Consider the following 14,828-nt stretch of genomic DNA (forward strand, 5'->3'; position numbering starts at 1 on the left):
CCATCAATGTTGCACGTACTTAACACAGTACCCATCAATGTTGCACGCACTTAACAGAGTACCCATCAATATTGCACGCACTTAACACAGTACCCATCAATGTTGCACGTACTTAACACAGTACCCATCAATGTTGCACGTACTTAACACAGTACCCATCAATGTTGCACGTACTTAACACAGTACCCATCAATGTTGCACGCACTTAGCAGAGTACCCATCAATGTTGCACGCACTTAACAGAGTACCCATCAATGTTGCACGCACTTAACACAGTACCCATCAATGTTGCACGTGCTTAACAGAGTACCCATCAATGTTGCACGCACTTAACAGAGTATCCATCAATGTTGCAAGAACTTAACACAGTACCCATCAATGTTGCACATAACACAGTACCCATCAATGTTGCACGCACTTAGCACAGTACCCATCAATGTTGCACGTACTTAACACAGTACCCATCAATGTTGCACGTACTTAACACAATGCCCATCAATGTTACACGTACTTAACAGAGTACCAATCAATGTTGCACGTACTTAACACAGTACCCATCAATGTTGCACGTACTTATTAACACAGTACCCATCAATGTTGCACGCACTTAACAGAGTACCCATCAATGTTGCACGCACTTAACAGAGTACCCATCAATGTTGCACGTACTTAACACAGTACCCATCAATGTTGCACGTACTTAACACAGTACCCATCAATGTTGCACGTACTTAACACAGTACGCATCAATGTTGCACGCACTTATCAGAGTACCCATCAATGTTGCACGCACTTAACAGAGTACCCATCAATGTTGCACGCACTTAACACAGTACCCATCAATGTTTCACGTACTTAACAGAGTACCCATCAATGTTGCACGCACTTAACAGATTATCCATCAATGTTGCAAGTACTTAACACAGTACCCATCAATGTTGCACATACTTAACACAGTACCCATCAATGTTGCACGTACTTCACACAGTACCCATCAATGTTGTACGTACTTAACACAGTACCTATCAGTGTTGCACGTACTTAACACAGTACCCATCAATGTTGCACGTACTTAACACAGTACCCATCAATGTTGCACGTACTTAACACAGTACCCATCAATGTTGCACGTACTTAACACAGTACCCATCAATGTTACACGTACTTAACAGAGTACCCATCAATGTTGCACGTACTTAACACAGTACCTATCAATGTTGCACGTACCTAACACAGTACCCATCAATGTTGCACGTACTTAACACAGTACCTATCAATGTTGCACGTACCTAACACAGTACCCATCAATGTTGCACGTACCTAACACAGTACCCGTCAATGTTGCACGCACTTAACAGAGTACCCATCAATGTTGCACGCACTTAACACAGTACCCATCAATGTTGCACGCACTTAACACAGTACCCATCAATGCTGCACGCACTTAACAGAGTACCCATCAATGTTACAAGCACGCCAGACTCACAAGTTACACTATCAGAAGAAAGAGAAGCACACCAGAAAGAGTTAGGGAAAACAGTGCCAGGGTATATACACCGGGAGGAGCATTTCTCTCAGTGTATATAAACTATAAGTTTACTTTAAGCCTTATTTTAGGGATTAAAATATTTTTGACTGGTGGTGAAAAGGTTACTACGTGTAGCCTTAATGACCTTACCGTAGTCAAAATAATTTAAAGCCCGTTAAGTCCTTCTGGAAAAAAAAATTCAATTCCAGATGCGTCTCACCTCTTGAGGAGCCCAGATATGTCTTGGGCACGTCACTTTGAGAGAAAAGACGTGCAAGAAGTGTTGTCTAAGATGTGTGGCCACCTGAAGACCCCTGATAAGACGTTACACAGAGTTCTCCAGGAGCTCAGACGCCACACACGTCACACACGTCACACACACAGGAGCTCAGAAACGCTCAAAACTTGGACAAAATAAATCTAGGCAATTATCAAATTTTGCAGGAGTGAGATTGTCGCAGTTGTACTGAGGATGCCAGAGTGTAGCTAGTTACTAGTGTTGATAGTTACTAGTGTTGATAGTTACTAGTGTTGATAGTTACTAGTGTAGCTAGTTACTAGTGTAGCTAGTTACTAGTGTTGATAGTTACTAGTGTTGATAGTTACTAGTGTTGATAGTTACTAGTGTTGATACTTACTAGTGTTGATAGTTACTAGTGTTGATAGTTACTAGTGTTGATAGTTACTAGTGTTGATACTAGTGTTGATAGTTACTAGTGTTGATAGTTACTAGTGTTGATACTAGTGTTGATAGTTACTAGTGTTGATAGTTACTAGTGTTGATACTAGTGTTGATAGTTACTAGTGTTGATAGTTACTAGTGAGAGTGTTGATAGTTACTAGTGAGAGTGTTGATAGTTACTAGTGAGAGTGTTGATAGTTACTAGTGAGAGTGTTGACAGTTACTAGTGAGAGTGTTGATAGTTACTAGTGAGAGTGTTGATAGTTACTAGTGAGAGTGTTGATAGTTACTAGTGAGAGTGTTGATAGTTACTAGTGAGAGTGTTGATAGTTACTAGTGAGAGTGTTGATAGTTACTAGTGAGAGTGTTGATAGTTACTAGTGAGTGTTGATAGTTACTAGTGAGTGTTGATAGTTACTAGTGAGAGTGTTGATAGTTACTAGTGAGAGTGTTGATAGTTACTAGTGAGAGTGTTGATAGTTACTAGTGAGAGTGTTGATAGTTACTAGTGAGAGTGTTGATAGTTACTAGTGAGAGTGTTGACAGTTACTAGTGAGAGTGTTGATAGTTACTAGTGAGAGTGTTGATAGTTACTAGTGAGAGTGTTGATAGTTACTAGTGAGAGTGTTGATAGTTACTAGTGAGAGTGTTGATAGTTACTAGTGAGAGTGTTGATAGTTACTAGTGAGTGTTGATAGTTACTAGTGAGAGTGTTGATAGTTACTAGTGAGAGTGTTGATAGTTACTAGTGAGAGTGTTGATAGTTACTAGTGAGAGTGTTGATAGTTACTAGTGAGAGTGTTGATAGTTACTAGTGAGAGTGTTGATAGTTACTAGTGAGAGTGTTGATAGTTACTAGTGAGAGTGTTGATAGTTACTAGTGAGAGTGTTGATAGTTACTAGTGAGAGTGTTGATAGTTACTAGTGAGAGTGTTGATAGTTACTAGTGAGAGTGTTGATAGTTACTAGTGAGAGTGTTGATAGTTACTAGTGAGAGTGTTGATAGTTACTAGTGAGAGTGTTGATAGTTACTAGTGAGAGTGTTGATAGTTACTAGTGAGAGTGTTGATAGTTACTAGTGAGAGTGTTGATAGTTACTAGTGAGAGTGTTGATAGTTACTAGTGAGAGTGTTGATAGTTACTAGTGAGAGTGTTGATAGTTACTAGTGAGAGTGTTGATAGATACTAGTGACAGTTGATAGTTACTAGTGAGAGTGTTGATAGTTACTAGTGAGAGTGTTGATAGTTACTAGTGAGAGTGTTGATAGTTACTAGTGAGAGTGTTGATAGTTACTAGTGAGAGTGTTGATAGTTACTAGTGAGAGTGTTGATAGTTACTAGTGAGAGTGTTGATAGTTACTAGTGAGAGTGTTGATAGTTACTAGTGAGAGTGTTGATAGTTACTAGTGAGAGTGTTGATAGTTACTAGTGAGAGTGTTGATAGTTACTAGTGAGAGTGTTGATAGTTACTAGTGAGAGTGTTGATAGTTACTAGTGAGAGTGTTGACAGTTACTAGTGAGAGTGTTGATAGTTACTAGTGAGAGTGTTGATAGTTACTAGTGAGAGTGTTGATAGTTACTAGTGAGAGTGTTGATAGTTACTAGTGAGAGTGTTGATAGTTACTAGTGAGAGTGTTGATAGTTACTAGTGAGAGTGTTGATAGTTACTAGTGAGAGTGTTGATAGTTACTAGTGAGAGTGTTGATAGTTACTAGTGAGAGTGTTGATAGTTACTAGTGAGAGTGTTGATAGTTACTAGTGAGAATGTTGATAGTTACTAGTGAGAGTGTTGATAGTTACTAGTGAGATAGTTACTAGTGAGAGTGTTGATAGTTACTAGTGAGAGTGTTGATAGTTACTAGTGAGAGTGTTGATAGTTACTAGTGAGAGTGTTGATAGTTACTAGTGAGAGTGTTGATAGTTACTAGTGAGAGTGTTGATAGTTACTAGTGAGAGTGTTGATAGTTACTAGTGAGAGTGTTGACAGTTACTAGTGAGAGTGTTGATAGTTACTAGTGAGAGTGTTGATAGTTACTAGTGAGTGTTGATAGTTACTAGTGAGAGTGTTGATAGTTACTAGTGAGAGTGTTGATAGTTACTAGTGAGAGTGTTGATAGTTACTAGAGTGTTGATAGTTACTAGTGAGTGTTGATAGTTACTAGTGAGAGTGTTGATAGTTACTAGTGAGAGTGTTGATAGTTACTAGTGAGAGTGTTGATAGTTACTAGTGAGAGTGTTGATAGTTACTAGTGAGAGTGTTGATAGTTACTAGTGAGAGTGTTGATAGTTACTAGTGAGAGTGTTGACAGTTACTAGTGAGAGTGTTGATAGTTACTAGTGAGTGTGTTGATAGTTACTAGTGAGAGTGTTGATAGTTACTAGTGAGAGTGTTGATAGTTACTAGTGAGAGTGTTGATAGTTACTAGTGAGAGTGTTGATAGTTACTAGTGAGAGTGTTGATAGTTACTAGTGAGTGTTGATAGTTACTAGTGAGAGTGTTGATAGTTACTAGTGAGAGTGTTGATAGTTACTAGTGAGAGTGTTGATAGTTACTAGTGAGAGTGTTGATAGTTACTAGTGAGAGTGTTGATAGTTACTAGTGAGAGTGTTGATAGTTACTAGTGAGAGTGTTGATAGTTACTAGTGAGAGTGTTGATAGTTACTAGTGAGAGTGTTGATAGTTACTAGTGAGTGTGTTGATAGTTACTAGTGAGAGTGTTGATAGTTACTAGTGAGAGTGTTGATAGTTACTAGTGAGAGTGTTGATAGTTACTAGTGAGAGTGTTGATAGTTACTAGTGAGTGTTGATAGTTACTAGTGAGAGTGTTGATAGTTACTAGTGAGAGTGTTGATAGTTACTAGTGAGAGTGTTGATAGTTACTAGTGAGAGTGTTGATAGTTACTAGTGAGAGTGTTGATAGTTACTAGTGAGAGTGTTGATAGTTACTAGTGAGAGTGTTGATAGTTACTAGTGAGAGTGTTGATAGTTACTAGTGAGAGTGTTGATAGTTACTAGTGAGTGTTGATAGTTACTAGTGAGAGTGTTGATAGTTACTAGTGAGAGTGTTGATAGTTACTAGTGAGAGTGTTGATAGTTACTAGTGAGAGTGTTGATAGTTACTAGTGAGAGTGTTGATAGTTACTAGTGAGAGTGTTGATAGTTACTAGTGAGAGTGTTGATAGTTACTAGTGAGAGTGTTGATAGTTACTAGTGAGAGTGTTGATAGTTACTAGTGAGAGTGTTGATAGTTACTAGTGAGAGTGTTGATAGTTACTAGTGAGAGTGTTGATAGTTACTAGTGAGAGTGTTGATAGTTACTAGTGAGGGTGTTGATAGTTACTAGTGAAAGTGTTGATAGTTACTAGTGAGAGTGTTGATAGTTACTAGTGAGAGTGTTGATAGTTACTAGTGAGTGTTGATAGTTACTAGTGAGAGTGTTGATAGTTACTAGTGAGAGTGTTGATAGTTACTAGTGAGAGTGTTGATAGTTACTAGTGAGAGTGTTGATAGTTACTAGTGAGTGTTGATAGTTACTAGTGAGAGTGTTGATAGTTACTAGTGAGAGTGTTGACAGTTACTAGTGAGAGTGTTGATAGTTACTAGTGAGAGTGTTGATAGTTACTAGTGAGAGTGTTGATAGTTACTAGTGAGAGTGTTGATAGTTACTAGTGAGAGTGTTGATAGTTACTAGTGAGAGTGTTGATAGTTACTAGTGAGAGTGTTGATAGTTACTAGTGAGAGTGTTGACAGTTACTAGTGAGAGTGTTGATAGTTACTAGTGAGAGTGTTGATAGTTACTAGTGAGAGTGTTGATAGTTACTAGTGAGAGTGTTGATAGTTACTAGTGAGAGTGTTGATAGTTACTAGTGAGTGTTGATAGTTACTAGTGAGTGTTGATAGTTACTAGTGAGAGTGTTGATAGTTACTAGTGAGAGTGTTGATAATGTGAGAAGTGACGAAAGCGCTTGGAATTTCACTATTCTTTCACATTGGTTGTTTTGCATATTCTGATATCGCCTACTTACTGTGATCTTATATAAACAAGAACAACTAACAAGAAAATAGAAGAACACCTAGAGGGATGTGTAGATACATTGTTGTACACGCATGTGTAGCGTGACCTAAGTGTAAGTAGACGTAGCAAGACGTACCTGAAATCCTTCATGTTTATGAGACAGAAAAGGAACACCAGCAATCCCACCATCATGTAAAGCAATTAGAGGCTTCCGTTTTACACTCACTTGACAGGTGAGTGTACAACGGGTTGTCCTGGAGTTTTCCTTGTGTTCTTTCAAAGAAAGTTTACCAGATAATATTCCTCCCAGATCTTTCACGTGTTCCTTTAGTTTTATTTGACGACGCTCTTTGAGTTTTGTACACAGTGTTTCTCTGAGTTCTTCATTCTTTCCATACCTAAGCAGCTGGAACTTATCACCACTCAACATCATGTTCTTCTTCACTGCCCACTGGACAACACTGCTTATATCTTCCTGTATTTTTTGGTGTCTTATACCGAATCAACTTTCATGTTTATTTTAGTGTCTTCTGAGGAGTGTTTTTATCTGTCTGCTGCGACCATAAGAAAGAGTTGAGGTGCGAGCGGTGACTGATCTTTTTGCCTCACTCATACTGGATTTTGCTCTGTTTACTACTGTTCTGTGTGTACTACCTACCAAAAAAGTTTAACTCCATCAGCCTACCTTCTCCGTTATGCCTCTGCCTCCTCACTTCGTGTGTTATCAACCCATGATCACATTTGTCAAACTTTTTGGTAAAATCTGTATATATCACAGTGTCTCGGTTTTCTTTCAAAACCTCTGTAATTCTGTCATAATGGTTCAGCGGCCGTGACAAGCATGATTTTCCAGCCCTAAAAACCATGCTGGTTGGGCTTATGCAGACTGTGAATTTAGGGCCACTGATCTCTAATTTCTTGGCTGCCGCTTTGCAACCTCACTCATGCAAAGGAGGTTATTTCTGCAATCTTTTTTAAGGTCTCCGGTATTCTACCTAGATCTAACTTTCTCCAAAGGATACTGAGTGCTCGTGCTAATGGTACTTTGCCCTTTTTTATATGAATGAGTAATTCCAGGAATCCTGTCCGGGTGCTGAGTGAGCGGTCAGGTTTTGTAAATCATTATCGAATTCTATGAGATCAGTACCAAAGTCAGTTATTTGGTCTGCGTGGCCTTTAGAAAGAATAAACAAAAATCAGTATGAACACCACTGGTGGTGCCAGAACATCACTGGTGGTGCCAGAAAACCACTGGTGGTGCCAGAACATCACTGGTGGTGCCAGAACATCACTGGTGATGCCAGAACATCACTGGTGGTGCCAGAACATCACTGGTGGTGCCAGAACATCACTGGTGGTGCCAGAACATCACTGGTGGTGCCAGAACATCACTGGTAGTGCTAGAACATCACTGGTAGTGCTAGAACATCACTGGTGGTGCCAAAACATCACTGGTGATGCCAGAACACCACTGGTGGTGGCAGAACATCACTGGTAGTGTTAGAACATCACTGGTAGTGCTAGAACATCACTGGTGGTGGCAGAACATCACTGGTGGTGCCAGAACACCACTGGTGGTGCCAGAACATCACTGGTGATGCCAGAACACCACTGGTGGTGGCAGAACATCACTGGTAGTGCTAGAACACCACTGGTGGTGCCAGAACATCACTGGTGGTGCCAGAACATCACTGGTGATGCCAGAACACCACTGGTGGTGGCAGAACATCACTGGTAGTGCTAGAACATCACTGGTAGTGCTAGAACATCACTGGTAGTGCTAGAACATCACTGGTGGTGCTAGAACATCACTGGTGGTGCCAAAACATTACCAGTGGTGCCAGAATACCACTGGCAGTGCCAGAACACCACTGGTGGTGCCAGAACACCACTGGTGGTGCCATAACACCACTGGTGGTGCCAGAACACCAAGGGTGGTGCCAGAAGACACTGACAGTGCCAGAACACAACTGGTGGTTCCAGAGTTTGTGTTGTTGCTGGGTCTGCCACATCTTTCTTGATGACAGGACACAACCCTCCGTGCCACCCACCCTACCCGGAGGGGCTGTGGATGCGACAGGTCACCTTTAAGGACCAACACACTGGCATTTACCTGCTTAAACTCTTCTTTCATACCACAACAAGCTAACTCAATGCATAGCTTCAGGAATAGGTACGATACGTCCCAGGAGGTTACAAGCGAGTAAATCGCACTCATGTTATAAAAATAAATACATTCCCTTCTGTCTGGTATTTTTTTGGGTTTACATATAAATTTATTTCCAACTTTTGATGGTATAATTGAATTTTCAAAATTTATCTTGAATCAAACCAAGTTGTGTTTCCAAAAAAATTCTAGTGATGGTGACTGAATATTTAGCATATTGTTGTACAGCATGAAGTGTAATCAATGTTATGAGAAGAAATAGTGTCTATATATATATATATATATATATATATATATATATATATATATATATATATATATATATATATATATATATATATATATATATATGTGTATATGTTTGTGTGTGTGAAAAAAATTATTTCTCAACGCACAGTAGGATCCGCCGTGTAAACTGGGCATCAGTACGCAGTACTTTATTCACACAGTCGTGCAATTTACTGGGAACGTTTGAGGTGTCTCGTGTGAACACCAGCAAAAAAAGATGCATTATTGTTTACAACTAGAAAATCTTATGAGAACTGATCCCAAATCCGCACACACTAATCCCTCCCTACGAGGAAAAGAGGCTCGGCAAACCGTGCAAAATACCATCAGTGATAAGTGTGACGTCGCAAGGTATTACCATCTAGCTTTTAAGGTGTTGGGGTTGCTTGCACGGGGTGCTCTGGAAGTACCCTTTTGCTCTGCTGGGAGTTAAGACGTGTTTTCGTATGTAGCTGGAGGAAAGAAGCTAGCGTGTGGTGGAGGTAGGACCTCTCTAGGGCAAAGACGCCAGTATAAATTGAAGACCAGACCTGTGAGAGGCTTCTCTTCTTCCAGCTCTGGTATATCTAATCTCCGTAATTACTGCTTCCAGCTCTGGTCTATCTCATCTTCTTACTTTTTCCAGCTCTGGTATATCTCCTGTCTGGAACAGAGATGTAAGCACTGTATAATACTCTAGAAGTGAGAGTAGTGGAGTTTTTGGAGCAGTTCAGTATCCTCTTTATCTTCCCTGAAGATTTCTGTGTTCTCTTTCTATGATCTCCTTTTTAATCTTACTCAGTGAGACACAGAAAAACTTAGTTCATTGTTTATTTCGACTCCGTCAGTTCTTGTGTCGTTGGAATTATATTTATTCACCATCTCTCGTTTGCTGAACATCTCTTAGGTTATTCACACACAAATTTATGACTGCAGTTCAGTGAGGTTGTGATCAGATTTGATCGTAATGTAACAGTTTAAAAAACTGACAAGTTGAAGATTGAGACACTAGTGCAATATTTATCAATCTCTACTGAGGAAACGTTAGACCAGCCAGTGGCTTCTTTAGTACAATACAGAAGCATGAAGAAGCTGGCGAAACGTTTGTTCAGTAAAGATTCCCAAATATTGCACATATTTGATTGTACTCGAGATTGTCTCTAACAACTTCCTTATTTTCCGTGAAGATCAAATCTAGCGTACTGTTATTTCTAGTAGACTGTGCTAGCAGTTGGTTCAGTGTAAATGGTATGTGCTTGTCGTGTTATACTACTTCACAGTATAATGCTGTTTGTTATCTCCCGTTTTACACTGGGGAAGTTTGAAATCTCACCCCCTAAGATTCCCCAGATTTTCAAGACAGTTATCAGTCTTCACTTTCTGCTGCTGCTGACGGTGGTTGGAAAACGAAGGTAATTACTATAATTTTGAACTCCACTTTTAGTTCAATTACTTTTAACAATCAATCTGATAATTTTAACTGTTCTATACACACACATATAAATATACATAAAGTATATGTATTTAGGAGCACAATATTGGCTTTCCTTGCGGGCTGTATTTCCCTGGCTGAGTCACAGGTGCACCTGCAAGTTACCTAATCAGTTTGCAGCTCAGCATCTAATACCCTCTGCTCAATAAATGCATGCAGCCCAGACGTTGCATTATTGGAACGAGGGTGCTGGGAGATTGCCCCTGCATTCCCTGCCCATCTATTGGTGCAAGAGCTCTTTGAGCAGGATGAAAGCTGCTACAGAGAAAAGTGTGTATATAGGTCTGTGTCCATAGACTGTAAAAGTGTATAGGGCTGGAAGCGTGTATAGGGCTGGAAGTGTGTATAGGGCTGGAAGTGTGTATAGGGCTGGAAGTGTGTATAGGGCTGGAAGTGTGTATAGGGCTGGAAGTGTGTATACGGCTGGAAGTGTGTATAGGGCTGGAAGTGTGTATAGGGCTGGAAGTGTGTATAGGGCTGGAAGTGTGTATACGGCTGGAAGTGTGTATAGGGCTGGAAGTGTGTATACGGCTGGAAGTGTGTATACGGCTGGAAGTGTGTATACGGCTGGAAGTGTGTATAGGCTTGGGAATGTATATACGGGAGGGTTGATAGGGCGGCACAGGTGTGTCAGGTTAAGTTTAAAGGAGACAGTACCTGGTGATTGTTCCCTGCGCAGTCGTCACACCTACCTCCCTTCTTTCCTTCCTTCCTTCCTTCCTCCCCTGCTTTCATTCACTTCTGTCCTTTCGTTCTTTCTACCATCCCTTCCTTTTTTCCTCCGTACCTTGCTTAATTTTGTTCTTCCTTACTTGTTTACACTGCTGTATGTCCGTCCGTTGTTCCTCCCTACCTTCCTCCAGCTTTGCCTTCCTCCCTTCCATCCATTACCCCTCTCCCTCATAAATCTTCCTCCCCTCCCCCCCACTCCCTCTAAAGCAACTAGCACATTAGACAAAAGAATTAACTTCAAAGTAATCTCACATAAGTCTGATTATCTTTTCAACAGCTTCTTCGAGGTGCTGGACTGGCAACTACATCACCACTGATAAAGTCTGTAAGTAAAACAGAGAGAGAGAGAGAGAGAGAGAGAGAGAGAGAGAGAGAGAGAGAGAGAGAGAGAGAGAGAGAGAGAGAGAGAGAGAGAGAGAGAGAGAGAGAGAGAGAGTTGATGTACGTAACAGCTCTTAGCTTGTAATAAAGTTAGGAATCCTTAACCTAACCTTGTAAAACCCTGTGTAAAAGAGAGAGAGAGGGAGACTGGGACACTGTGATGAAGGGACAGAGGATCGAGTGTGTACCAGTCCTTGTGCTGAATGACCCTCCTGTATACACTTGTACGTATACCGAGGGCCGGACCTCCAGCACACACTGAAATTTTCGTAAAAGAGGAAGCATTTGTTTTGGTAAATTCACTTCAAACAGTGTACCCGAAATTGAACAGTAACTGTTATTCAATTTTGGTTAGAGTTTTATTAATCGCATTTGAAAACAAAATCGCACTGTATAGTTTTATAAGGGAAGTTACTGTATATGTAATTGTAAATGTCCGTTGTAAACATCTATATTGATTAAGGATTACATAACGGATAGTTCTTGTCATGTTTGTTTGTGTGGCCTTCACCAATAATCTGGTTGATCAAACAGACCTCATCCCTAGGTTAACCTCCCTTCCGGTTCCAGTGTATAAGTTTCTGGCTACATTCCTCTACTGTCAGCTACGAGACTGACCATTTTAGATTAAGACTAAGGGACTGATCACCTCAAAACTACTTCTCTCCACTATTACTACTCTCTCCGGTATTGTTATCGCCTCCATATTCGACTGATGAAGCCTGCACATAACTAACCTCCATAATGGGTACTATCCTGACCGTAAGATTATGCCTTTCAGAAAAGGTAAACTCAAGAATATTTAACGAAATTTTACACTATTTTGCACATAAAATTGGTTGATGTGTCAACTATGATTCACAAGCAACGAAGAGAACTCAAGGCAAACATACACGAGAGTAAACATAGGCACACACACGCACAGGACCAGACACAAGCACACACACGTACAGAACCAGACACAAGCACACACATTCACAGGACCAGACACAAGCACACACACGTACAGAACCAGACACAAGCACACACACGTACAGAACCAGACACAAGCACACACATTCACAGGACCAGACACAAGCACACACACGCACAGAACCAGACACAAGCACACACACGCACAGGACCAGACACAAGCACACACACGCACAGAACCAGACACAAGCACACACACGCACAGGACCAGACACAAGCACACACACGCACAGAACCAGACACAAGCACACACACGTACAGAACCAGACACAAGCACACACACGTACAGAACCAGACACAAGCACACACACGTACAGAACCAGACACAAGCACACACATTCACAGGACCAGACACAAGCACACCCACACGCACAGGACCAGACACAAGCACACACATTCACAGGACCAGACACAAGCACACACATTCACAGGACCAGACACAAGCACATACACCCACAGGACCAGCCACAAGCACACACATTCACAGGACCAGACACAAGCACATACACCCACAGGACCAGACACAAGCACACACATTCACAGGACCAGACACAAGCACACACATTCACAGGACCAGACACAAGCACATACACCCACAGGACCAGCCACAAGCACACACATTCACAGGACCAGACACAAGCACATACACCCACAGGACCAGCCACAAGCACACACATTCACAGGACCAGACACAAGCACACACATTCACAGGACCAGACACAAGCACATACACCCACAGGACCAGCCACAAGCACACACATTCACAGGACCAGACACAAGCACACACACGCACAGGACCAGACACAAGCACACACATTCACAGGACCAGCCACAAGCACATACACCCACAGGACCAGACACAAGCACACACAGGCACAGAACCAGACACAAGCACACACACGCACAGGACCAGACACAAGCACACAAACGCACAGAACCAGACACAAGCACACACACGCACAGGACCAGACACACGCACAGGCACGCACAGAACCAGACACAAGCACACACATTCACAGGACCAGACACAAGCACACACATGCACAGAATCAGACACAAGCACACACACGCACAGAACCAGACACAAGCACACACACGCACAGAACCAGACACAAGCACACACATTCACAGGACCAGACACAAGCACACACTGCCAACACAGAGGAAGAGTTGAGTGACTCTCACATAGGGTGAAGAAAAGTTACCTTCCTTACTGAGAGAATCATTTTTCACACATGACTGGAGGTGCCGTCAGGCAAGCGTCGCCCCTCAGTATCATGTCTGACACCCACCAAAGCTGTGGCTTTTAACACGTCCATATTGACGTCTGGCGCGTTACGTCCATCATGTCAACACCTGCCTCAACTTTCATACATTCATACAATATATATATATTTATATATATATATATATATATATATATATATATATATATATATATATATATATATAAATAATATATTTTTTTTTTTTTTTTTTTATCACACCGGCCGATTCCCACCAAGGCAGGGTGGCCCGAAAAAGAAAAACTTTCACCATCATTCACTCCATCACTGTCTTGCCAGAAGGGTGCTTTACACTACAGTTTTTAAACTGCAACATTAACACCCCTCCTTCAGAGTGCAGGCACTGTACTTCCCATCTCCAGGACTCAAGTCCGGCCTGCCGGTTTCCCTGAATCCCTTCATAAATGTTACTTTGCTCACACTCCAACAGCACGTCAAGTATTAAAAACCATTTGTCTCCATTCACTCCTATCAAACACGCTCACGCATGCCTGCTGGAAGTCCAAGCCCCTCGCACACAAAACCTCCTTTACCCCCTCCCTCCAACCCTTCCTAGGCCGACCCCTACCCCGCCTTCCTTCCACTACAGACTGATACACTCTTGAAGTCATTCTGTTTCGCTCCATTCTCTCTACATGTCCGAACCACCTCAACAACCCTTCCTCAGCCCTCTGGACAACAGTTTTGGTAATCCCGCACCTCCTCCTAACTTCCAAACTACGAATTCTCTGCATTATATTCACATATAATATATATATATGCAAAACAACCACTGTGAGAGAATAGAGAATTCCAAGCGCTTTCGTGACTATTCACATTATCAACGAACAATGAAAGTAAAGCATCAAAGGAGAGTATATAAAGGGGTAGCCCACATCTCACTATCAGATCCCAACAACACTTGACGCGAGACAGCAGGCCCGCCGGCCGAACTAGACAGGTCCTTCACACAACCCACCATCAAACTATTCTACCCAAGAAATAAGAAATTTAAAAAATATATTATTTGTCCAATGTATTATTAAATTCTTCCCAAATTCTATTAATTATAAATGGATCTAATTTATATAACCCAAAGGAAATATTCATATTATTGTCAAAACTGCTTTTTACGAAACAAGATTCAATTATATTCCTGTCGACCATGGACTTGCTTGATACTACTTTATCAACTTTTTGAAAATCAATTGGATGGTTAAAATCTCTTACATGAATAAATAGAGCATTGGAATCTTGTCCAGTTCTAATGCTATATTTATGTTGTTTTAATCTTAGTTCGAGATTTTTACCAGTTTGACCGTAATA

General features: G+C 41.1%; 1 protein-coding gene across 6 annotated transcripts in view; it reads right to left on the reverse strand.

Moving 5' to 3' along the window:
* The window catches only part of sdt (stardust), a 660,846-nt gene that overhangs the window by 435,174 nt on the left and 210,844 nt on the right, over positions 1–14,828 (reverse strand). The window lies entirely within an intron of this gene.

This window comes from Cherax quadricarinatus, chromosome 20 (assembly GCF_038502225.1).
Source record: "Cherax quadricarinatus isolate ZL_2023a chromosome 20, ASM3850222v1, whole genome shotgun sequence".
NCBI lineage: Eukaryota > Metazoa > Arthropoda > Malacostraca > Decapoda > Parastacidae > Cherax > Cherax quadricarinatus.